The sequence below is a fragment of the Pteropus medius genome, unplaced genomic scaffold, assembly GCF_902729225.1.
Source record: "Pteropus medius unplaced genomic scaffold, Ma_sr-lr_union100, whole genome shotgun sequence".
Classification (NCBI taxonomy): Eukaryota; Metazoa; Chordata; class Mammalia; order Chiroptera; family Pteropodidae; genus Pteropus; species Pteropus medius.
The window spans coordinates 3,186,586-3,211,289 of NW_024350923.1; the positions used below are offsets into that span (position 1 = coordinate 3,186,586).

The following is a 24,704-nucleotide window of genomic DNA, read 5'->3' on the forward strand; positions in this document are numbered from 1 at the left end:
AGCAGAATGCATCAAAAGTCCTTAAAATAGTCACCTTCTCTGACTCAGCAGCTCTCTTTCTAGGAAATACCCCCACCGAAATGATCGGACACGTGGGAAATCTGCACATATGCTAAAGAGATTTGTAAAACAGTCAAAACTTGGCAACAGCCTAAATACGCATCATTGGGGATTAAACAAAGACGCCCGTGTGACGTTGCCGAGCAGCTCTGCTCAGGGTGCAGAGATGCGTTCAGTGTCCAGAAGGTTCCATGATACGTTAGTGCCTGGACAAAGTTCCCAAATAGCAAGTAGTCATTCTACCAACAGGAAACGAAATATTTACACTGGGAGACTTGGAGAAAGGACCGTAGGTGCCCCGCGCTTACCTCTGGAGGCGGGGGCGGCTATCGGCTGGTTTGGACATTTTTCTCATGCATTCCTATATTGTTCAAACAGTTTAGGTGAGACTTTGTTTACATAGCCAGAGAAAACAGTCACGGCAGTTTCCGGTTTATAATGTTTTCCTATAAAGGTGTTCCCTGGGGACATGGTGGCCGCAGCAGATCTAGAACTCTGTCCCTTGATATTCGGGAGCTGGGTCAGTCCCAACTTGTTCCCTGGAAACGGGGGCAAAGGAGCTAGATTTGGGTCTGATGAGACAAGAGTCTTTTGTCCTCAAACTTGGAAGTCAGCCCCGCTATAAATTTTGCTTTCTTGGAAAGGTCTAGGAGGCTGAGGACGTTAGAGATGTCGGGAAGGACGCTTCGGTTTGAAAAATGCAGGCACCCGCCTCGAGCTCCCCGCGGTTGCCATCGGGCCTGTGTAACCCGGAGGTCTGGGAGGTGATCAGCCGTCTTCAGGTACAGCTGGATCCAGGTGCTCAAACAAAGTCCCTCCGTCATCTTTCTCTTCCTCTTTCTTGCTGTCTTCTTTCAGTTACGCTCGTCTCTGCTTCTCTTCCATGTTATCCTTAGGCCTTGCGTTGCATCTCGTACCCTTCATGGGGTACGAGAAATGCCTGCTGGAAACCCCAGGCAGCTTTGTGAGTCTTGAGCCAAATGACAGCACCCTCTGCTGGGAAAACTCCCAGGAATGCTCTGCTTGCCCCACCCAGCCTGGGCCACATGGCCGCCCCTGGACCAGGGGACGTGGGGTTCTAGGATTGCCAGGCTCCTCCAAACCACATTGAGGGGGACAGACAGTATTAGAATTTTTCAAAGGAAAGGGGAATCCTGATCCACCAGAAAAACAATCACAGAAGCCACGATCCACTACGGCCTCACTCCATAGGTGCTGGTATTTGTTTGCACAGCTGGCATGTGCTCAGAGCTTTATAGCTTTGCAACTTCCAAGACTGCCACTTAAGCATGGACATTTACAGACCTTGGCCACTCTGATCCCCAAACATCCCAGAAAGGGAGACGGAATCATTCTTCTTTTATTAATGAAGAAACCGAGGGACTGAGTAAATCGCTCCAGCTCACCAGGGAGTAGCAGAATAGGGACTAGCGGGCGGGCTCTCTGCGTTTAAATCTTCCTGTACTACTCAGGCTGTGAGGCGTCAACACCATCTTCATCACCACCGCCAACAATGTTAACATCCTACCGCCACCACCATCAGCAACAACCCACCCTCACCGCCTGGATCCCCGACACCACCATCAACGACGGCATCGCCATCACCATTAGCAACAGCCCATCACCGCCACCATCACCGTCATCAACTCTACCACCACTACCATTAAAAAAAAAACAACCCATCACCACCATCACCAACAACACCATCACCATAACAGCAAAAACCTGACCATCGCCATCCGCTGGGCAACTCATCCCGGAGCCCTAGGTCTTAGCTGTAGACACAGCCAGGGAACTGTGAACCTAAACCAGAAAGGAGAAGCTGGTTGAATCAGATTTTCCTAGCGGGACCTCTTTCTGGGCCTGGGCCCAGCTCTTCTGTGGCCGGAACCCAGCGTTCCACTCACAGCTTTGCGATGCCTCTCGGAGGTGGCTGAGCTGATCCCAAAGGCCTGTGATTGTTTTAGGGGGAGAAATACACGTGAGTCACTGGGGCTGACATTCTTTGAGATCTGACAAGGTTTCTACTTTGGGAACTTACTAAGTTTGGCTCAGCAGCGATTCACCCAGCATGCAGGCCAGGGAAGCTGGGGACATTGCCCTCCTAAGAAGCGTTGCTGAGGCTGCTGGAGGCTGCGGTAGGTGCTTGGGGCTCCGCACTGTCTTTTGTTGACTCCTTTGTGCAACTTGGAAAGGAACTGAGTTTCAGAGATGGAGTGGGGCCCCCAAGATTACACAGTGAATAGCAGGAAGAGGTAGACCTCAAACCCAAGCTTCTGTGACTCCAGAGCCCACAGACGTCAGCGCCCCACGCTGTCGCCACACTTCACTAGGCTGGCCTTCTGTCTCTGCCACTCACCCATGGGCCTGGGAGCCCCACTCGGAATGAGATCTCTCTGGCTTTCAACCAGCTTTCTGGGAGAATGGCTCAGTGGTCCTGAGCGGTGCCGAGGGTGTCCTCCATCAAAGTCTGCTGTGGGAGCAGCGGCATGGCAGGAGGCCTCTCTGGGGTACCGAGTGCCCCCTTGGGCTGCCACAGGGTAGGGTTCTGTGTCAGTCAGGGTTCCACCAGGAAAGAGATGACTCGAGTTGGGAAAACCGCCGAGGGCAGGGAAACTGTGAAGGGTGAGCAGCGCGCCACACCCCAGGGCTACCGCCACCCTTATTTAGGCTAAAGGGATAGGGGAAGTCACCACTCTCCAAACCTGGAAGGAGAGACTCTCACAGAGGGCTGCCTGAAGGGAAGATGTGACCTTCAATCCAGGGACACAGCCTGCCTGAGGTGCCCCCAAAGGAGAGATGTCGTGACGTGAGCATTGTGATCTGGACCCGAACTGTGATGGTGTTGGAGGAGAGAGACCAGACCGAAATGACCCAAAAAGACTTTTGGGGAGGCAGGACAGGGGCACCCTGTGCAGCAGTTCCTCGGAGACCTGGCCCCAGGAAAGGAGGGCACCCCTGGGCCCAGGGTACCCGCCAACCAGGACGTGACGTCCCCGGGTGAGGGTCTGGCCCTGGAATGTGGAGGCAGGAGGTGCATGATGAGAGAGAGAAAATGTCCTTGGTTTGGGGGATCCTGGAATGTGGCTGAGGCCAGAGGCTGAAATGTCACAGGAACAGAGGTGTCTGGTGGCGTTTCCTACCATGAATGGGGGTACATCGGGAAGGGGAGGCACGTGGCTAAAGGAGGGGGAGCAAGACACTCATCCAATCGCAGGTCTTCCAGCGGGTCCAGGGTCCTCAAGAGGCTACAGGTGGCCCCGGATACAGCATCTGAGGACCAACGTGCACACAACCCTGTCTGCAGCACCCCCATCCTTGGGGGTGGCTCACTTTCTGCAAGGAGCTCTCACTGCCTCTTTCCCTGCGTGGGACCATCAGGGATCCGAGCCCCCTGAATCGTCGCCAGTGGCGGTCAGCCTGTGGAAACGTCCCCTCCCTGTCCAGGGCTGGCGTCTTGGTCAGGAAATGCCTGGGCTCCACCTCCAGCATCAGGGCGCACGAACACCTCCCCCTACTGGTCCTTCCACAGCCCAGGGCACCGACTCCTTCACCAAACGGTGAGCGGGCACATCCCTGGGCCGGGCTCTGGGGGGGACACAGTAAACCTGCCACTCGTCCCTTTGAGGAGCTCGGAGCCTGTTCTGGGGGGAAAAAAACACAGATGCCGTGTTTGTGAAAAAAAAAGCATCTAATTCAGGCTTGGGAGATCAGGAAAGGTTCCCCAAAAAGGTCTAAAGGGTCTTCATTAGGCACAATCCCCGGAGGACGGCATCCGGTGACCCACCAAGTGAGAGCTATGAGAAGAGAGGCAATGACATCATCTGCAAGCCACAAGTAGATCCGTGTGGCAGGAACGTAAGAAGTGGCAGTATGGGGTGACTTGGAGACGGGCGGGGGCAGATCTCAAGAGGTGCCAGTCAAGACAACAATAGCAGGGTTTTCTGGAAGACTTATCGAATGAATAGGGGCTGTCGGGCTGCTGGGTGGGGTGGGGGGACGGGGTGGAACAGAGCCAGGCTGGAGCACGGGGGCCCAGTGAGCAGGCTGTGGGAGTGGTCTCGGTGAGGACAGACTGTAGCCTAGCTAGGGCCATGGGAGTGGAGAAATAAATTTCCATGGGTCCAAGAGATCCAACAAATGTCAAAGGGGCTGATTTTGCTGATGGAACTCTCACAAGAAGTCATAGAGAGAGGGTGGTACCGCAGATGACTCCCAGGATTCTGGTTTGGAGGAATGGCTGGATTATAGTAAGTCTCCAGAGGAAGGTTTGGGGTAAGATAGTGAGTTCTCACTTCTGGTCATGGCACAGTAACCAGAACTGGATCGCAAACAATCGTAAAACTGGATGGAACGTATGAAGCCACCATTTTCAACACTGCATCACAGGCAGAGCAAGACTCGGATCCCCAAGGAAAGAGAAAACATGAGACGAGCCCTGTGCTCTCCCTAGATCCATGCCTTGGGACACTTCCCTGATCATGGAGCAGCGAGCAGGCATCCAAGTAGAACTCAGTGGTCCCACCGAAGTGAAGGGGCCGACGTGAGAGTTCGGGGTTTCTGAAGCAGCTGGAATCTGCAGGGCTGGGAGCAAGAGAGTAAGTAAGTTGGTGCAGAGGAGCAGAAGAAGTTTGTGTGAGGGTCCCTGGGTGTTGGTGAGACCACCTGAGGCTTAAAACTTTGTTTCAATCCCTAAAAGTTTGAGAGCGGAACAGAGATGCTGGATGTCAGGCAGTGCCGGGGGACTTTGGGGTGCTTGCCCGATCAGAGTAGAGAGACTTCGTTACCAGCAGGCATCTAGGCTAGGATACCCCGAAGGCCTCATCTTAGTGATAAAGACCACACCTCAGAGTAAAGCTTACTGGAGACCTTTCACGACAAAGCCCAAAACCAAGCCTCAAGATTTGCAGTTCAGGGCTTGTTTCTCACCAAGTTAAATCTTTTGAGGAGACACTAGGGCTTTCCACAGATCCACCATCGCAAGTAAGGAAGCCAAGACCACAAACGTTCGAGTAACCAGTCAGTAGTTGAACTGCCTAATGGAATAAAAATCAACCTTTTTCCGAGAAAGATATCTGAATCCAGAATTCCTACAATATATCATCCATAATGTCTAATATGCAATCAACAATTACCAAACACACAAAGAAACAGGAAAAGGTGACCCATAGTCAAGAAGGAAAAAGAACAGTCAATAGAAATCAATTCTGAGATGGCCTGGATAATAGATTTAGCAAACAAAACTTTCAAAGCAGCTCTTATAACTAGGTTCCAAAAATTAAAGAAAAGTATGCTTGAAGAAGTAATGGAAAATACAGTCTTAATGAGGGAACAGATAAGGAAACTAGGCAGAGAAATGGAAACTGTAATAAAGAACCAAATGGAAATTCTAGAACTGAAAAATTAGAGACATTAACATACACAGTTGGAGATATGGGTCTGAAATTCAGGAGGGAGTCCACGTTGGGAGATGGATGTTTGAAAGGCATCGGCATAGAAATGAGACTAGATGAAGTCACACCTGGAAAGTAGGGCTTGTCATTTCGTCCCCATGATGCCATACATCATGATGCCATACATCATGGGGACGAAATGACAAGCCCTACTTTCCAGGTGAGGACACAGAGACTTAGAGAAGTTCAGTGACCAACACGAGAATAAGAAAGAAAGTACTAGGACTAGGATTAAAACCCAGATCTCTCTGACTCCAGAGCCCGTGTGTTTAGACTGAGGTGTGTGCCCATCTGACCTGCAAATCTCTCTCTTCCAGAGGCATCATGGTCTCTGCAAATGGTTCATCGTTTTCCAAATCGCTCAGCCTAACACAGAATCAAGTGTGCAAATGAATGCCAGAACAAATAAATGGAAAAATGGAATGGTATTGATAGAATGGAATGAATAAGCAATGGAATAAATGAAATGTCATCGATGGAATAAATAAATGGAACAATGAAAATGGAATCAAATTGGAATGGAATGGAATGAATGGAAATTGATGAATGATGAATGGAATGAATGGAATGAATGAATGGAATGATGATGATGACGAATGGAATGGAATGGAATGAATCAAATGGAATGGAATCATTGATGAATGGAATGGAATGAATGAATGAATGAGAATGAATGGAATGATAAATTGGAATGGAAATGGAAGTGATGAATGGAAATGGAGTAATGAATGAATGGAATGGAATGATGAATGAATGAATAGATGAATGGAATGGAATGGAATATTAAATGATGAAATGAAATGAATTGAATAGAATGAATGGAATGAATGGAATGAATATTCGAATGGAATAGAATGAAATGGAATGAATGGAAATGAATCGATGAATAAATAGAATAATTGAATACATTGAATGGAATGATAGATGAATGATGGAATGTTGAATGAATGATGGAATGAATGGAAATGGTAATGCGAATGATGGAATGAAACCGGAATTGTGGATAGATAGACAGATAGATAGATGAATTAGATGGAAGTATGGAATGCTAGATAGATGAATGAATTTAGATAGATGGCAGATAGGTAGATAGATGAACAAATGGAGTATTGAATGGATGTTAGATAGGTATGACCATGGATGGCTGTGTGTAGGATGGGTCCCCACACCCTCCCATCCCTCCGAAATGGTTGGCTTTATGGCTGTTTCAGTGTCACCCATTGAAGGATGGCTCTTTTGTGCCAGGAGAGAGCAGGAGCCCTGGAGAGTAGGTAGCCCCAGCTCCTACCGCCTTCTCTACACAGTCCTCCTTTTCATGGTCACACCCCCACCCACATTAGCCTCACTCCCCGCACCCACCTAAGGGGCTCAGCTTTTCAGGAGGCTCTGTTTGAACCAAATCTCTGTGATCTTCACCCGCCCACCCGCTTGGGAGACGCTGCTGGCTTTGGCCTCCCCCCGTCAGCTTCCCAAATCCAGCCCCCTAGCCGGCCCCTGCCCCCAGCACAGAGCCGGCCCCCGTCCCTGCAGCTGTCCACACTTACAAAGCCTGACTGTTCGATGAGGCTGCGCCAGCTGGAACGAGACACTTCCCGTCCGACGGGAGGTTCTGCACGGAGCCTGGGGGCAGCTGTCGGCTGGGCGAGCGCAGAACCGGATCTGGGGCCTGCCCGGGGCCCACACCCTCCCTGGGCCCCCCTCAGCAGAGGATCCACCGGGGGCCTTGGAGCAGGGTCTGGGGGAAGAGCTTTTGCTGTCTGAACTCTGGGAGACCTGGGGCCCTGGGACCTTCAAGCTGTCCCTTTAAGGAGGTGCAGGGCCTGGAGCCACAGCAGGGGGACATGTGGGCCCTTCCCAGGGGTGACCTTCCCTCCTCAGATACCAGAGACCGGAGCAGAGACTGAAGGAAAAGGTGAAGGTCGATATATATGACAGCGCCCACCACCAGGTGGGCACCAATGTTGACCGCCCAGGGGGCCAAAGCAGTGTGTTCCAGCCCTGAGTCCAGCAAGAAGCGGCTTCGTCTTTTCTGGAACAGCCGTCTGCTAAGAATCTCCAGGGCAGCTTCCCAGCCCCTTCAGCTGTTCACCGCCCACGAGGCGCTCCTTTCACAGCGATTTCTTGAGCACCTACTACGTGCCGGGCACGAGGATGCCAACGGGCCCGAATCCCTGCCCTCATGGCAGCTGTTCTCAGAGCAGAGCCTCGTCCAAGGATACTGGTCCAGGCCCCAGGCCCAGAACCAGGCCCAGAACCAGGCCCAGACTTAGGCACAGGCCCCAGGCCCAAGCCCAGGCCCGGCAGAGCCCGCCGCCTTTTCTGGCCCCAACTCCTCCTGAAAAGCTCTAATTACATCCTGGGAGAAACAATTAGAATGAAACTCGGGGCCTTTTTCCCTCTCTCCCGTAGGCCGGGCCTGTTTAATAACTTAATTAAACACACAGAATTGTAATTATAATGTTAATATTTCCTTTCTGTAAGGCCGGCACACACTGCTGGAAGAAGCTTCTCTTGGGAATGGGAGTTTCCCACAGCCCCGGGTACCTCCCTAGTCCGAGGCTGGCCGCCCGTCACCTCCCTGCTGGGGTCCCCGCCTGGGCCCAGCCCCTCCTGGGGCCCTGCGGAGCTGGCAGGGACCCCAGCCAGAGGAGGAGCAGAGTCCTCGGAGTCCTCGCCACCCCGAGTGCTTACGGCGGAGCCCGACCCCACGACGGAAGCCGCTCCGCAGCTCCTAATTGCACGTTTCCTTCCTCCGACCACCTTCCTCTGCCAGCCCCGCTTTGAAAACGTTCGCCACCTAATTCTCCCCGGGCGGGAAGCAGGGGAAGGGGAGGCCACTGAAATGGGAGGCCACTCTGCCCGGAGGAGCTCTCGCCTCTCTGGGCATCTCCAGCGGGGACTCTGGTGTCCCGGGCACCCCCACAGCTCCCGCCCCCGACCAGGTCACCTGCAGCGAGCAGGCTCTGTCTCCTCGAGCCTCATTTCCTCGTCCACAAAACGCAGGTAAGAGTGTTCGCCTTGCAAAGTAACGGTGTGAGATGGGCTGGCACGTAGTAGGTGCTCAGCAAACACGAGGCGCTTGCCTCTCAGCTTCGTGGGAGGGATGCAGATCCGAGGGCAGGATTCTCCTGACTCTGGTCGTCTCTACGCAGGGAGCGTAGGGAGAGGTGACAGCGGGCCCCCCGCCCGGCTCTACCTGCCGCTCGGACTCTCACTGGCTGAGCCGGGAGGCCCTGGCGGGGCGACGCCTTCTCTGCACCTCGGTTTCCAGGTCCATAATCGGGGAGCGACAGTGGTTCCGACATCACTAGGTCATCCGAGGATGATGGGATTGACCCCGGTAACGGGCGTGAAACAGGGCGCGGCACAGAGCTGGCGGGGACCCCAGTTGGTCGCCCCGGGGGTGGCTGGTGGGCTGGGGTTCCAGTCCTGGATGCACACGGACGTGGGACAGTTGCCAACCTTCACGGACGCCGCGCAGCCCCACTGTGATAATACTCGGCTGTTGCAAGGCCTGGGGCGGATGATGGGCGTGAGGCTCAGCAGAGAGCCACCGCATTCCTGCCCCAAAGCTGGGGTGCGAGGGGGCCCCAGCCCTGGGGTTGATGAAGAGAAGAAGCTGCAGGGTCTGGAGAGATGCCCTCTGGGCCGCGGCCATGTGAGGGCCTGGGACCTCGTGGCCCACCCTAAGCAAGACGGCCGCCCCCAGGTGCAGCCAAGAGGCCTGGTTACGCTCTGTGTGTGGCCTTGAGCAAGTCCCAGAGCCTCCCTGAGCCCCCGCTCCTCCATCCGTATGTCTGTGAAGTTCATGCACGTCAAGTGTCACCACGGCCTGGCACACAGTAAACGCTGGCGTGACGTCTGTGAGTGTTATTCATTTATTCCCAAACTTGGTACCAGCTCTGGATTGTCCCGGAGCCGAAGGACACACAGCCACCTCCCCAAGTGTCACCCCAGGTAGAGGAACGGCCTGCAGTTCCTCTCCAGTCCTCATGGCCTGGCCTCCCATGTCCCAAAGGCCAGCTCTGACATCACCCTCGTTTCGGAGCCTTTCCCCAGGCTGTGGTCCCCGGGGCTGGACCCCGCACCTCCCCCAACCCTGCTGGGCGTGTTAAGGCTGCTGTCCCGCTGGCCTCGCATTCCTGAGGCACAAGCTTATCTCTGCTTGCCTCCTGCTGGTCTCTGGACTGTCACCAAGGCTGGGCTTCGAAGGCGCACGTGGGGAGAGAGGGCGGAAGCTGCTGGGGAGGCCGTGGTGGCTGGCAGACGACAGAGCCGGCGGTGGCCGCGGTCCAGGGAGCAGGATGGGGCTGCGGTCCTCGGAGGGAGGCTGGGACGCCGGCACGAGGTAGAACTTGATCGCGGGGTCCAAGAGAGCCCGAGGACGGGACTCCCTGAGCAGGGTTTGGAAGGATGTGTCGGGGTGACGGCCACACGTGGGCCTTGGCACAGTTCCCTAAGATGGGGAGCACCCCGGAGGACCAGGTTGGGCCTGGCGAGGGGATCCCCAGTTCGGTTTGGGGTGTGCTGGGTCGAGGGTACCTTTGGGCACCCGAGGGTGACATTGAGTCGATGATTGGAAGATAAACCTGGGGGTGCTTCGAGCTCCCACCCAGTGGTGATGTAGAGAGGCGGGTCTGGCACTCAGAGGCCAGGCGGCAGCTGTGCGATCTCTGGCGGTTACGGTCCCAGGTCACACAGAGAGCTGCGAGCGGGGCGGGGACGGACGAGGAGCCGGGTGGACGCTCGCTACCCCTCGCTGCCGCCGGGAGACGCTCTCCGGCCCTCCCTGCGGATTTGCGGGAAGCGCAGGGGGCGCCGGGAGGGCGCAGCCCGAGGCGGGGTGTGCGCTTGAAATCGCGAGTCCTCTCAGCTGCTGTCCCCTTGAAGCGTTGGCAAGAGCCCAAAATCTATACTTTTTTCTTTTTCTGCTGCTCAATAATGGCCGATCTGCCTCAGTCACACTGACCCTGTGAACCAGAGGCAGCAGCAGAGGACTCTGAGGATGCAGCTCTCAGCCCCGACTGGCCTCGTGGGTCAGAAAGGGCCGGAGCGGGCCGGCGCCAGCAGCTCTGCTGGACAGCAGGTGCCGTGGCTGCAGTAGGGGGCGGCGCGGCCGGCACCAGCCGCTGGTCTGGCCTGGAGCTGAGGCCACTGCCCTCTGTCCTCCGGACGCCCCCTTCTGGAGGGGCCGCATCCCCTCCAGGCTGAAGTGACCTCCACACGTGAGCACTGGGACCCTCGCATCTTTACCTCTGGCCCAGACGCCCCCCTGGGCCCAGAGCCGCTCCTCCAGCAGCCCGGGTCTCTCCTCGCCCCCGAGAGACCCAGACACAGCAAAACCTCCGCACACGCCAAGCTAGACCCACGTCGTCACCTCCCTTCTGCCCAGTCGCCCAGCCAGAAACCCGGGGGCTCGCCGACCCCTCTGGGGAGCCCCAGGGGCGCCCCCTCTCCTCTCGCGTCTGCTCGCACACCTCAGCCCTCACTGGCGTTGCCCCCAGGTTGCTGCCTCGCCCACCTCGCCTGCCGATGTGCCCTGCACCTGTCACTGGAGAGGTCTTTCCAGTGAGACCTGCGGATGTCACCTCCTGTCCCACTGGATCCCGGACGGACTTTAGCCTGCTCCCGACGGCCCAGGAGGCCCTGTGCTGTGTAGCTTGCCGCCCCCGACTGTCCTCGCCACTGCCCACCTCCATGTGACCCCCCATCAGGCCCCATGGGGCAATGGCGTCGCCTGCCCGGATCTTCCCGTTGGCTGTCTTTGCACGTGGTGTTCCCCTCCCAGAATGCTCTTCTCACCCCCCGCACCGCCAGCTGAGCCAGATCCCCCTCCCCGTCACCTCTTCACGGCTCAGCCCAGGTGCCTCTGCTCCGGGATGCAGCCCCCGCCGCCTCCACGGGCGCTCCCGGAGCAGCTCACAGCCTGGGTGCCGGGCTCCAGCTCCCTCGCCAGGTGGGGCACGTGTGTGCAGGAGGCAGTGGGGGTCTTGGGCGAAAGCTGGATCTCAGAGTCAGACAGAGCCAGGTCCAAACCCACACAAGGACAGGGCGACCTCAGGCAGGTCACCCGTCTCCACGACCCGCAACTTCTCCTGTTCTAACATGGAGACAACAACATGACGTGTCCGTTGGGATCGTCCCTCGCCCACTTAACAAATACTTACGAGCACCGATTATGTGCCAAGCGTGGTCGTCGGCGCGGGGGCGAAGCAGTGAGCAGAGCATCCGAGACCCCCACTGACCTCTCGGTGGAGAGACGTAGAACACGGACCCCACGCACGCCAGACGCCGCTGAGCGGTGCAGGGCGCCGGGCCTGGCAGGGCGGGTGAGCAGGTCCCCGTTTGAGCACAGACCAGAGGAGGCAAACCACGTGGGCGTCTGGGAAGTGACCAAGTGACCCGTCCAGGAACCGGGGGACAAAGTCCAGGAAAGGACAGGAAAGGCTGGGGCAGGGACACGTGCGGGCTGTGGGCCTGGAGGAGACTCTGCCGTGTCCCCGAGATGGAGCCGCTGGGGTCGAGCAGAGACGACCGGGACCAGGCTCAGATTTTAACAAGGTCACTGCCTCAGGGGCCAAGGCGGGGACTGAACAGCCATGGAGCGCGGCCTGGGCCACAGGGGAGGGGGTTGGCACGCAGCGGTCAGGTGCCGGGTATCACGTGGACGGGGCGGCCAGTGCTTCGGGCGGGCCAGGCACAAGTGACACGGTCGGGGTGCGAGAGGCACTTGTGTGGCCAGTAATTGATTGAAATAATAATATTATTTTACTGGGGACAATGACAGTTACTAGGGCCACGGCGCAGGGGTTGTGGGAGCCCAATGGAGGCGAAGGGGCCTCTCCTGACCAGGACAGTGGTGTCCTCTGCTGGTGTGGACAACACGGGCTAAGGCGGGGCTGGGATCCCCCGACCCGTTGGGAGAAACCGGGGGGCACTGCCTACTCCCGCCGCTCCTGGCCCAGTCCCACTGCCTGCTGGCCGGGCGGGGCAGGACCTGGCGTCCCCTGCCTCTCGGAAGGAGAGGAACATCCAAGACCCAACACTGTCTGGGAGGCGCAGCTCTTTGCCGAGGGGTCCGGCTCCAGGGGCGCTGGGGGCTCGCTGGCTTGTGAACCAGCGCATTCTAACCCCACCGGCCACTGCTGTGACCTTTGCACCCTGCGGCAACTTCCTGGCAGCAAAGGGAAGTGGCATCCTGCAAGGCTGCAGATGCTCCTTGACGGTGAAGGAAGAACATTCTGGAGACAAGCACACGGGTGGTTTACGAGAGGGGTTCACAAACCGCCAATCAGCGGTTTTCATTTTGGCCTGTTTCTTCGTTTGAGAAGTCGTGGGGTGACCCCAGTCCCGAGCCACCATGTGGCGGGAGCAGACGGGAACTGAGCTCCTGGCAGTCCTCCCAAGACCTGCACCTGTGCCCCCAGGTGAGTCCCCTGCCCTTTTGGGCCTCCGCATCCCCTGCTTGTGAACGCAGAGCTGCCACACTAACGCCTGCCGCTCGCAACTCCAGACTGCCTACCCTGCCCTGTGGCTCCCCGCACGGCCCGGGCTGAGTCTGGCGCAGGTACCTCCACCCTCCCTGGCCCTGCGTCTCCCCAGCTCCGTGCTGGGTGAGCTCCAAGCGTGGCAGAGGACCCCCAGAAGCCCTGCCCACTGCAGGACAGCCCGCGATGACCCGGCTGCAGACAGCCATGTCCACAGACTGCATAGATACGCCTCATAAGCCCGAATCGAATATGTCCCCAGCTCACTTCCTCCTTAACTGGATCCCAGACATGTCGATGGCCATTCTGGTGCCACCCATCTCAGGGAGGGGTGACAAAGGGAATGAGAACAGAGACAGTGGTTGCCACCAATCACAGTGAAACGTCTTACGCAGATCCGAGTGGCCTACCCGGGGCCAGGCCGGCCCGCAAGCAGGGGGCGCGGGGCCCACCATCACCAGCATCACTGGACATCGCCCTCTGGCTGCATGGGGTCCGCCTAAGCCTAAACGAGTTGGGAGGTGCTCCCAGCTCCCCCACCCCAAGATTCTCCTGAAGTGCCATCAGGGTCCCCGATCACTGGCCACTCCAGAGGCAAGACGGCCTTGGAAATGGCATCTGCTGCCACATGCTGACGTTCACCCAGCCGGTGCCGCCTTGGAGATCTTGCACCCCCGTGTGGGTTCCCCAAGCCAGGGAGGCGAGCGTTCGGGTCTCTCGCAGGCCCCCCGCTTCCTCCGTGCCTGTGAACAGGCCACAGCCCTGGGTGACGTGGGACCCTCCTCGGGTCCCTTCTCTGTAGGGAACTGTCGGCATCGCCATAGCTTCCACCCCTGACACGTGGGGACTTTCAAATGAAAACAGCTCTCGTTTCTTGCCAGCTGCCTTGCACTGATTATCCAGCTTAGATCAGCTTGCTTACATCATTTAATTCCTAAAACAACCTTGTGGGGGCGTTATTATCATCAGTATCCCCACTTTACGGCTGAAGAAACGGAGGCTCAAAGAGGTTGCCCAAGGACACACAGCTGGAAACGGGCAGCCTGAGCCCGAGCCTGTTCCCACCCAAAGCACCACAGGGCCTTCTCCCCAAAGAAGCGCAGAGGGCCCAGAGACGCAAGGAGCCCGCCCAAGGCCACACAGCACGTCGCCGGCTGCACACTAACCCGGGGTTCCTAACTCTCGGGCCTCTGTTCTTGCTTCTCTCTCCCCGTAATCCGGGCCCTCCACGACTTCTGGGCGTAACAGGTTCTTCCTGGGGGAGGGACGCAAAAGAAATTTCTCCGACAAAGAGGTACGGCATAGATTCCTGCAAGAGTCAGAAAGTCTCGTACAAAAACAGTCAGGAGTAAAAATGTCCCTTTGATGTGTAAAGAGGAATCACTAACACAAAGACACAAAAGAGAATTAGTGGAATTTTGGAAACGAAACGAATGTAGCCGCACTGGGGTACAGAGGTTCGTGGAGGGAGGGGCGTTCGCAGGCTGGCGTTGGGGCGGCGGGGGCCAGGCCTGCCGATGGCAGGCGAGGTCTTCGCCAGGGCCGGCGGCGTTGGGCAGACTGAGGCGTATGAGAAATACGTAGGGAGATGAATGAATAAGCGAGTGAAGGAGCAGAGAGGGGGGACAGGTGAGGCTGGCAGGTGGGCCACTTGCTCTCGCCGGCTCAGTGAACTCCAGCGTGCTCGGGGAGGACCTGTGTTCCCAGGTGCCCAAGTCTCCAGGGGGCAGATCCGGGGCCTCACAGCAGCAAGGACCTGCACCGCTCATCCGGGGGCACCTGGCCCGCGAGGGTCAGAGACCTTCTGGGCCAGAGCATGGCTCAAGGGCTGTCCATTCCTTCCTGAGACACCGCCCTGCCCAGCCCCCTCTCCCTGCCAGGGCTCCCGGGGCTGAGGACTTGGCCCGTCCGGCTGGGGCAGGCAGAATGCCCCTCACACTTGGCAACTGCCTAGAGATTCCAGGGAGGTGGCCTTAAGGATGAGACACTGTGTGAATGAAGGAATGTGTGGTAGGAAGTGACTGTGGTGACTCAGGGTGACTCAGCCTGGAGCCTGCCAGGGGCCAGCTGAGCAGCCGTCTGCGGCCGCAGCAGCCCTCACCGGCCCACCTCGGGGCAGGGGCCAGTTCCTCTTTCCCCAGAGCACGTCTCACAGCCTGGCTTCCTGCCCAGACACTCGGGAATGATGGCGAAGAGGGCACACGGCAGGTACCTACGCAGGAGTGAAGAGGAGAGAAACTGTGAGCAGGAGGAGAGAGAGGCCGGGCTGCTGCCCATCACCCCCGCATCCCTGGGAGCCTCCCGCCTTCCTTGGGAGCCCATCTTACCCAGCAAGTCCTCGCGTTACAGACGGGGACACCAAGGCCTGGAGGGGAGGTGATCGACCAAGGTCAAGGGGCTGATGAAGCTGAATCGAGAAGAGGCTTCAAGTCTCCCGGTCCTAGCTTAGGTCACCGATTCCCCAGGCTGCAGCCCAGTTGGTGGAGGACGTGGACGTCATGCGACACAAGCCAAGACTCTGTCCAGGGGGCCTGCTAGCCCCTTTGAGGTCTCTGCCAGCATCATCTCCCATCGCCTGCATTCCCCCTAGAGATGCACTCAGATGCTCATTTTATTGTCTTTCAACCCATCACTTCATCTGCCCTTCTGTCCATCTGTCCACCTGTCCATCCAATGTGACCTCTTCCTTGCAGGCTAGCCATGACCTCAATATCTGGAACATACACACTCATCCTGTATTCATTCATGGCCCATTCTCCACATCTGTCCATCCATTCATTTACCTATTCATCCATACATCCACTTGTTCACTCACTCATGCATCATCCATCTATCCATGTAGTCATCTATCATCCATCCATCCATCATCCATCCATCTTATCCACTTACTCATCCATCCATCCATCCATCCATCCATCCATCCATCCACCCACTTCCATCCATCCCATCCGTCATTTATCCAAATAAATAAAAACATTAAATGTCTGTTCATTCATCCATCCATGCATTTATCCTTCCTTAGAACATTCACACATTTGTCGATCCATTTATCCTTCAATATACCAATCTGGTCATCCACCCATCCATCCATTATTTATTCACCGAGCAAACTGGGTAAGCCTTACCGAGGTAGCGGGTCCTGTGGCTTTCCCTTTCTCTGTGATCTTCCACCCCCAACTCCCTCCTCTCAGCCATTCAACCTCGTCCATCCCCATCACCCCCGTGACTCAGGTCATGGCCTGTGTCCTTTGGGAGCTCACAGTCACAAGGGACAGACAAGATCTGGACCTGGAAAACTCTAGACCAGACACAACTGCCCGTCCCTCTTCCCTCCCTCCCACCCAGTTGCCTGTAGAACCCTCGGCCTCATTCCCACTACTGCCGACCCTTATCCCTGACCCAGGTGGGGAGGGAGAAGCCCTCGAGCTCCCCATTCTCCAGCCAGCTGGCTCCGGGAGGATGGGCTTGATGCCCCCAGGAAAAGGCCTGGGGATCCGGACTCCGGGGCAGCAGGGAGTGTGAGTGACGCCTGTCGCTCTCTCCCAGAGCTTCTAGGTGCAGTCTGTGGCCCTCGGCTGCTGGGCCTAATACATTTTGGACTGCCCGGCACTTTGAGATTGCCGGATAAGAGGGAATTCCAGATGGGCAGCTCAGCCTCGTAAAACCGTAATTGGCTGTGTTTTTATGATTATTATACTTTACAGCTTTTGCATTTCAAAGTGCTTTACTTCCATGAGTGCGTGTAGGTGCCTGCAGCAGCCATGGCCAGAGGGTCAGGAGGGCAGTGAAGAGACCACGGGACCGCTCGACCGCGCAGGGGAGGCGATGCCCACCTGGCTGTTTGAAACGTGACCGTCTGTTGGAGAAGCCAGCGCAGTGCCCTGGGGTGCATGACACAGGAGGCCGTGGTCAGCCGGGCGAGGGTGGCAGAGCCAACAGACTGTCCCACCCGCCACAGAGAAACCACCTGTCCTCAGTGGTCCAGAATGTGCCACAGACTTGAGGTTCCACGACGGCATCCAGCATCTTCCTCCTCCACCCGCGCCCCGCAGGCGACTCCTGAGCAGCAACCACCATTGTTCTTTCCTCTGCTAAATTGTCGTTCTTATTACTGACTGCAAACCAGCTAATTGAAATAGTCCCCACAGGTAGCAGATGGCCGTGGATGACAGATGGGACCGGCGAATGCAGTCAGAACCAAGGTGGCCGAGCCTAGGCAAGGACCCGGCACCAACGGCTGCAAAGGAGGCCCTGATGGCTGGTCGGGGTCCCCTCTGCACCCCGGCCCTCTGGGTTCCCAAAACACTGGAGCCTGCAGACAGGGAGCTACTGGGATGTCTCCAGGGAGAGTCCGAGGCTACTGCTCCACCCCAGAGAGGGGCCCCGGGTGGCAGGGCAGGGCCGGCCGTGGCTTGTCACCCAACGGTCTTTTCTCTCTGGTTCAAGCTCAGGGCCGTGGCCCACCATGTTCCCACCCTGCCCTAGCCCTTCCCAGACTGGCCAAGGTGCGGGGTCTCAGATTTCCCTCTGCCAATAGTGTCAGCCGCCCTGCCCGCTGGGCCTGGGGGTGTCCCTTCCACACGCCCCAGGGCCGCCCACCCATCCCAGGGCCTTGGGGTGGGGGATGAAGGCTCGCCTCCTCCCACCAGGCCCCCTGCTCAGGCCCCAGCTGACCGAAACCCCCAGAAGCCAGGCTTGGCTCTCGGCTCAGCTGGACCCTGTTCCCTCCCAACCTCTCCTGTGCGGGGCCCCCTCCCAGCACACACCCTCCTCCCCGGCACCCTGATGACCCTCGACCCTAGGCTCTTCCAACCCGCCAGTCTCCTCTGGCTTCTGAGCCCCTGAGCAGACAGGCCCTCTGCCGGGGCCCCGCCCCCACCTGCCTCCCTTTGGCCCCTCCCCCTGGCTGATGCCTCCTTACCCTTCAGGGGTCTGCCCGGGTGCCGAGGTCACTAGCACTGAGGGGCTCCAGGACCGGCAACGAGTGAAGACAAGGTGACACTGGCCAGCCTGCCGGGGCTCCCTGCAGACAGTGAGACATCAACCCGGGAGGGGACGCGTGGCCGGGTTTAGCAGCTGGTGTCCTGCTGGACATCGATTTCTTCTCTTCCTTCCTCCTTGGATCCATGCCAGCCTGGGCGGTGGGGACCACAGCGAGAAATGGGCCCATCCAGTAGGAAGCCGGCTGCCCCACCTGGGCCCTGGCCTCCCGGCTCCCTGGGACAAACACCAGACGGTCCCCTGAGAAGGACGATGTCCTCTGTGGCCAGTCCCAGGCTCCCGTCCATGCCCCAGTCCCCCGGGAGGGTGAGCTAGGAGGCCGGAGGGAGAGAGGTGATTGCCAGCCATGCAGACATAACACTTGGCTCTGTTCCCCACCCCCCAGCAGCCCTGCCTCCCCACCCCGCACACCTGCCAGCGCAGCGGGCTGGCCACGGGGCTGGGGGCCTGAGAAGCCAGGCGGGACGTGGACCTAGGCGGGTCCTGGTTTTGTGAATGAAACATGGCCCAGCTTCCTGCCTGCTGGCCTCGCATGACCACCCCGTAACCTCAGGAGAAGCGCTGACCACAAGGGGAACTTCGACATCTCAGTGTGAGTCACACAGAAGGGAAAGAGGGAGAAATTCTTCCTGGTTTCACTAAGGCCTCAAACTGAGATTCGTCCCAGAGCTGGGATGACACACCTGGCCCCTGCGGGAGCCCCCGGACTCAAGTAACCTTGGCCTGTCTGCCACACTAGGGGTCCTCTGTCCCCTTGCACCCCACTTGTCTGGGACTCTTGACGGGGGACGGCTGTGGAGGAACCCGTCGCTTCGTCACCGGTTTGGCTCCTACTATGTGCCAGACCTTGTGCTGTGACCGAGACACGGGGTCTCTGCTCTCAAGGCGCTGCCAGTCTTTGGTGGGGGGGTGGGGGAGGACAAGTTGACACACAGGCATATGGAATAAAGCAATGGGCTCTTATCCGTGTCACAAAGGACAGGGCAAACTGCCTTGACAGGGACAGGCGGGGAGAACCTCGGAGCAGGCGACAGGAAGCCGAGCCCTACCAGAACCCCTCGAAAATCAGGGGACGCGCATTCTGGATGGCGGGAGGGGCTGCCCAGGAAGGCAGCTGGGGGTGCTCTAGGAAGTGCACGAGACAGGACACACAGGGTGGCTTGCCAAGTTCTGTTGACCTCTGGGCCAGAGCTCGGTTGAGGTGGCCAAGCAAAAAGCAAGGTCGCCCAATGCCTGGGGATTCCGGTCCTGCAGACGCCAGCTTTGGGGAATCACAGTCCCCTCTCCCTGGGAGCAGGCAGGAAACCCCCTCTCTCCCAGGGGAGGAGGGATGGCCTGCCCACGCAACTCCAGAGCTACTGCCAGAGGTACCCCAAGCTTCTCCTGACCTCTGCCCCTTCCCCAGGCAGATCCCTCCTCTGCTTCCCTCTCCTCATCCAGACAAATCAACTCTGCTGTCCCTTTAAAGGGGTCTGAGTCAGAGTTAAGAATGAAACTGACTCTGGGTGGAAGGGGCGGTCCCGGCCTGGCTGGGCGCCAGGGCTGCAGGGGGGGGTGGGGGAAACGCAGAGGAAGCAGGTGACCGCAGCTGCTAGCGCTCTGCCTTGAAGGGCAGAAACCACAAAACGCCATTTGAATTCCGCTGTGCAGTGCGACTTGTGTAATGAGGTGCCCCTCATAATGGGGGCATTCAGGGCCCACGCAGGCCTGCGGATCTGGGGGCTGCCCCCCGGGGCCAGCTGATGGTGATGTCACCTTCCGTTAGGAGTCTCCCCTCCGCCCCAGCCCATTAAGGACTTGAGAAAAAATGCACCAGGAAATTGAAGCGAGAGCGGGAGTCTCGGTGTTATTTATAGTTGATAACTTATGTCCGGCCCGCGCCACGGGAGGCCCAGGGGGAAGATAAAGAACCCAAAGGAGGGGGTGACACAATGTCCCAAAACCCGGGATAACGTGGCGCCCTAGAGCAAGCCTAAAGCTTCATTCTGAGCTCCCTAGCAGCCAAAGCAAGAAGGGACCGAGGTACGGCAGCATGACACCACGGGACACTGGGGGCCTCGGGGCCCGGGTCCAGGGTGCAGCCCTGCCACGGACGAGCTGTGAGACCTTAGACTCTGCTTTCTCATCTGAAAACGGAAAGAATGCTGAGGTGGTCGGGGCACCCAACACTGTCACATGCGTCGCAGATGCTCAGCTGGTCTGGGGTCTACGGGCAGACAGCACGGTTACCCTGCCCCCTATACCCACGTGCATCCCCAAGCCAGACTCTGCCCCACGGGCCCACGCACACAGTCTCCAGCGTGTCGGAGTCAGCCTGGGGACAGACCTGCTTGTCATCCGGGCCTGTAACTAGCTGAGGACAGGCCCAGGAGGACTTCAGCCATCTCGGGGACCCCTACGCTGGCTCATGCCTGCACGCGGTGGGCATTCAATAAAAACTGTCTAGTAGAGGAGTGAGTGGGGGAGGTGGTGAAGGGGGGAGGAGGAGGAGGAAGACCTGGAGGAGGGAGGGCGGTGGGCGGGGGCGTTCCCTCATCCATTAAGCGGGGTTTTAGTAACTGTCCCATGGAGTGGTCTTGATAGTTCAGTGAGGCTGGGCGTGCACACAGGAAGTCCCCAGCGGGTGAGGACGAAGGTGACAGGGACGCGCATCGTCGTCATCACTAGGAAGACCTGACACGGGAAGTGGGGCATCACGGCCCCGGTCTGGCCAGCCCTCCTGACTCACGGGCGCCAGGTCTCCAGGGCCTGAGCAGGACCCCAATGCCCCCAGCCCCCAGGACAGGGCCCGGAGGAGCAGGGCGGGTCGTGGGCGGGGTTTTCCAGGCCGCCGGCTCCCCTCACCAGTCAGGGCAGCTGGATCCAGCGCTATTTCCCAGGCACCTGCTGGTCGACTTGACCGGGGCTCCCGGTGGCCTCATGGCCTCCCGTCCGGAGCCCAGGTCCTCTCCCCCTCTCTCCTCCCCTGCATGGCTCCGCAGCAGCCGTCACCCTACGAGGCGCTTTCGCCAGAGGAACCAACATCTCCTCGCAGGGTGGCCAGGCCGGGTGGGAGGGACGAGGCCACGGGGCCCGGCTTCCGGTGCCCCCCAGAATGTCCGCCAGCCCACCAAGTGGTCAAGAGAAGCCAGTCTATATCCTCAGGGGGAACAGGTGATAAACAAGAGGACAGACAAGAATAAGCCCGAAGCGGCAAGTTACGTCTGGGCCAAGTCGGCAAAGTGGCAGCAGCTGCTCCAGGGCTGGTCGGCGAGGCCAAGCCGCGAAGGTGACCTTGAAACCGAGAACCAGAGCGGGGGAGATGCGAGGGGTGGGGGCGGCGCGTGCGAAGGCCCAGGTCCGGGAGAGCTCAGGGAGGCGGACCAGCAGGACCCGAGGCCGGGACGGGGACCGGGCGTGAGCCGGACAGACCCAGGCGGGCCAGGCCTCCGGGACCTCGTGGTGCTGGACGTGTCATTGGCGTGACTTGAATTACCACTGAGAAGAACATTCGTGCTTCTGGGTGAATCCTGACTTCCATAACCCAGGACGGAGGCCCCTCTCTTGGAGTGGTGGACAGCCGCTCTGTGCCTGGGGGCGGGGAGGGGGGACAGCCACTCTGTGCCTGGGTTGCTTCATCCGCATCTTCACCTATAGGCCCAGCACCTGGGTGGTAGAGAGCAACCTGCTCGCATCCATGGGGACAGCCCCAGCCCAGGCGTCCCTCCCACTGGCCCTGGTGCCTCAGCCTCATCTTCTCAGAGAATGTGGGTGGCAGCCTTGCCAGCCTGGGTTTGCCCACCGGCGTGTACAAGCTGTGGAGGCTGACCCGGACACGGGGGGCTTCAGCCCTGGCTCGAGGATCTTCGGGGACCACTGCCCTTTGCACGAGATGATGACCGGGCAAACGCCACCTGGGCTGTTTTGGGTGGGAGAGCCGGCGGCCTGCTGCCATGTGATGGTCTAGCCTTGGCGTCGGGTGGGAGGTGCCCGGCAGGAGAGGCCCTGGACAGCTCAGCAGTGGCCCTGGCCCCTCCCAAGAGGTCTGTCAGTTTCCCTTCCAAAACACCTCTGAGCCTCTACCTGCCTCTACGCGGCCCCCTCTGCCTGGTGTGGCCGCGTCCAGCTCCCATAGGGAGGCGACCCCAGTCTCATAGCCCCCGCCCCCAGTCAGCCAGTTCACGCAGCAGCCAAAGCACTCTACTTAAAGCAGGACAAAGACCTTGCTGTTCCCCCTCAGGCCCACTAGGGCCGGCCACCTCACCCTGGATAAATCTCAGACTCCCACCACACCTGGAGGCCACGCGATCATGGGACGGCTGCCTGCTGTCCCCCACCTCTGCCCCAGCCTCACGGCCTCTGCCAGCCCCTGGCCGGCCTCACTCCTTCCCACGTCCCAAGCTCTGCCCGGCCTGTTCCGCTCCCCGAAACCCCGTCACCCACGTCTTCCCGCCTGCTTCTTCGCCGCAGCCCTCAGGTCACCTTCTCCGAGGCCATCGCTGTCCACCCGCACTGGGAACGGTGCCCTGCTCACTCCCCACTGGTCGACCGCAGCCCTGGTTCTTCCCCGGGAGCTGCCATCTCTGCTCGGGGGGCTGACAGTCTCCTCCACTGGGCGGTGGCTGTCATCCGGGGCCCTAGGCCACGTCCTCAACGCTGCCCCGCCAAAGCCTACGGGCCGAGGGAGGCGCTGGTCCGTTCTTCCTGGGACACACTCCCGCGGTCCCGGACCTCTTCAGGGAGTGAAGGGAACCTGCGGGTCCCCCCAGGGCCCGGGGCCCCAGACAACGAGCAGAACGTCCGGGAAGCGGACTGTGGCTCGGTGGCTGGCAGGGCTCCCTGGTTCAAGCTGCCCGGAAGCTGAACAGTCTGTCCCCGAGGCGGCGTGTGAGAGCCGAGACCCTCCCCCAGCGGTGCGGAGTGCGGAGAGCCGCACTCTCCTCCCTCCATCTCCCAGGCACTGAGATGATGGCCGACGGTCAGCATCAGGTGTGAGAGGCCCCTGGACACCCGGCTTCTAGCCCCGTCCCCTGCCCTCTCCCCGACTTCCTCTCTCCCTCCGTAAGAGAGGGGGTGGCTAGGTAGGGTGTTAACAGAAAGGGGACAGAAGCAAGACCTCAGAAGTGAGTGGCCGGGGCTTCCGGTAGGCGGGGCTGCCCTCCAACTAAGACCCACCCAGGCTTACCTGGGTCCCACCTGTGGGACACCTACACGGATCACCCCCTTAAGTGATCCTAGAGCCACCTAAGGAACCAGGGAACGTTGCTTCTGGGGTACCATTCATTCATTCATTTACCTATTTGTTCATTCACGTCATTATCCCTCCCTGGGAAATAACGGTAGGCATATGAATGCAGGACACTCCTGAAGGCTCCGTATATATGCCAGGCACCCGTGAGCAGCGCACGCAGTAACTCCTGTGACCCACCGGCCTCCGTGTGGGGCGGGGAAGGTGCCGTGGTCAAGCGGGAGAGGACGTGGCCTGGCTCAGTCAGTTCGGTGCACTGGGACCCGGCAGCAAGCCAACCTGCCACCAGAGATGGGGCTGCAGCTGGGAGCCAGCCCCAGACTCCACTGGGCCTCGCGGATCTTGTCAGAGCCTTGCACTCTGTCCCCAGGGCTGGGGGACCTGCAAGCTATGGGGACAGGGCCATATTTGCCACTTTAGAAGCTCCGTCTACATGCTGGGTGGGGAGGGAGGGTTGGAGGGGCTACAACTGCCACACAGGTCCCAGACTGGAGGTGGTGAGGGCACGGAAGGTGACCCTGACAGGGCTCGGGGACAGTCGATATGCGGGTCAAAGAGGAGAGATGTCCAGATAAGTCCTGGGAGGACAGAGACAGCACTCAGTGACATGGGGACATGGGGCAGCACCGGAGGGGCGTTCCTCCTCCTTTGGTTCATGCTGAGCTGGAAACACCTCTGGACAGCTGCTCGGGTGCCCTAGGCAAGGTCTGCGGCCCCACCGAAGCGGGCAGCCTCTGACACAGGCCAGCTCTGTGCCCCTGGGAGTCACGGGAGCCCTGACAGTGCCCTGGGGCTGCTCCCATGAACCGCTGCCTCAGTGTCCCTGGCACATCTCCACCCCTACTGCCCCTCCACCTGCCCCAAGGTGGCCTTCATGACCATCAGCGCCACCTACTGGCTGCTCAGGTAGGTCCAGCAGTGTCCCCATTTTAGAGATGCGGGGATCAAGGCTGAGAGAGGCCTGTCTGGGGTCGCCCAGAGAGGAAGAGATGTGGCTGGCACGAGACCCCCGGAGACCTGCTTTGCAGCTCCTCTACCTTCTTGGGGAGCGGCTGGAAGGGCTGGGAACCAGGGTGCCTCCTCCCACCCTTATCTGCTCCAACACTGTTAACATTCCAACAATCCTAGACACTTCCGGCATCCCTCTACTGACCCAAGACCGTCCCACGTGAGACTGGATCTGGTTAACCAAGGTCGTCCCTTTAGGCCAGTGTTGGCTTCTGTGACCACACTCTCACCCTCAACAGCCCAACTGGACCCTCCTGGGAGGAGGTGGACGCGGTAGAAAGTTGTTCCTGCTTCATTCTCTCCTTGTGCCTCTATCACTCAGGGTGCAATCCCATCTTTAAACCAATGATGATGTAACGACAGTGTCGGAGATGATAGTGACGATGATGGCGATGGTGTGTGATGAAGATGGTGATGAAGATAGCGGTGAAGATGATGAAGATGGTGATGATGATGGTGATGGTGATG

The 24,704-nt window shown here is 58.7% G+C and overlaps 1 protein-coding gene and 2 long non-coding RNA genes across 7 annotated transcripts in view; 2 read left to right on the forward strand and 1 right to left on the reverse strand.

Annotated features, from left to right (window-relative positions):
• Positions 1-24,704, forward strand: part of LTO1 (LTO1 maturation factor of ABCE1) — a 241,480-nt gene that overhangs the window by 200,026 nt on the left and 16,750 nt on the right. The window lies entirely within an intron of this gene.
• LOC120584719 (uncharacterized) lies at positions 1,451-7,965 on the forward strand. Its single transcript, XR_005648111.1, has 5 exons — positions 1,451-2,198; positions 3,278-3,620; positions 5,831-5,894; positions 6,668-6,672; positions 6,725-7,965. It is a non-coding gene; the product is annotated as an uncharacterized LOC120584719 (long non-coding RNA).
• Positions 14,290-18,404, reverse strand: LOC120584717 (uncharacterized). 5 transcript variants are annotated; one of them, XR_005648109.1, is made up of 4 exons: positions 17,922-18,404; positions 16,968-17,088; positions 16,729-16,881; positions 14,290-15,212 (listed from the first exon to the last, which is right to left on the reverse strand). It is a non-coding gene; the product is annotated as an uncharacterized LOC120584717 (long non-coding RNA). The 5 variants fall into 5 exon arrangements; XR_005648108.1 differs by having other exon boundaries at positions 16,968-17,091; XR_005648107.1 differs by lacking the exon at positions 16,968-17,088 and having other exon boundaries at positions 16,834-16,881.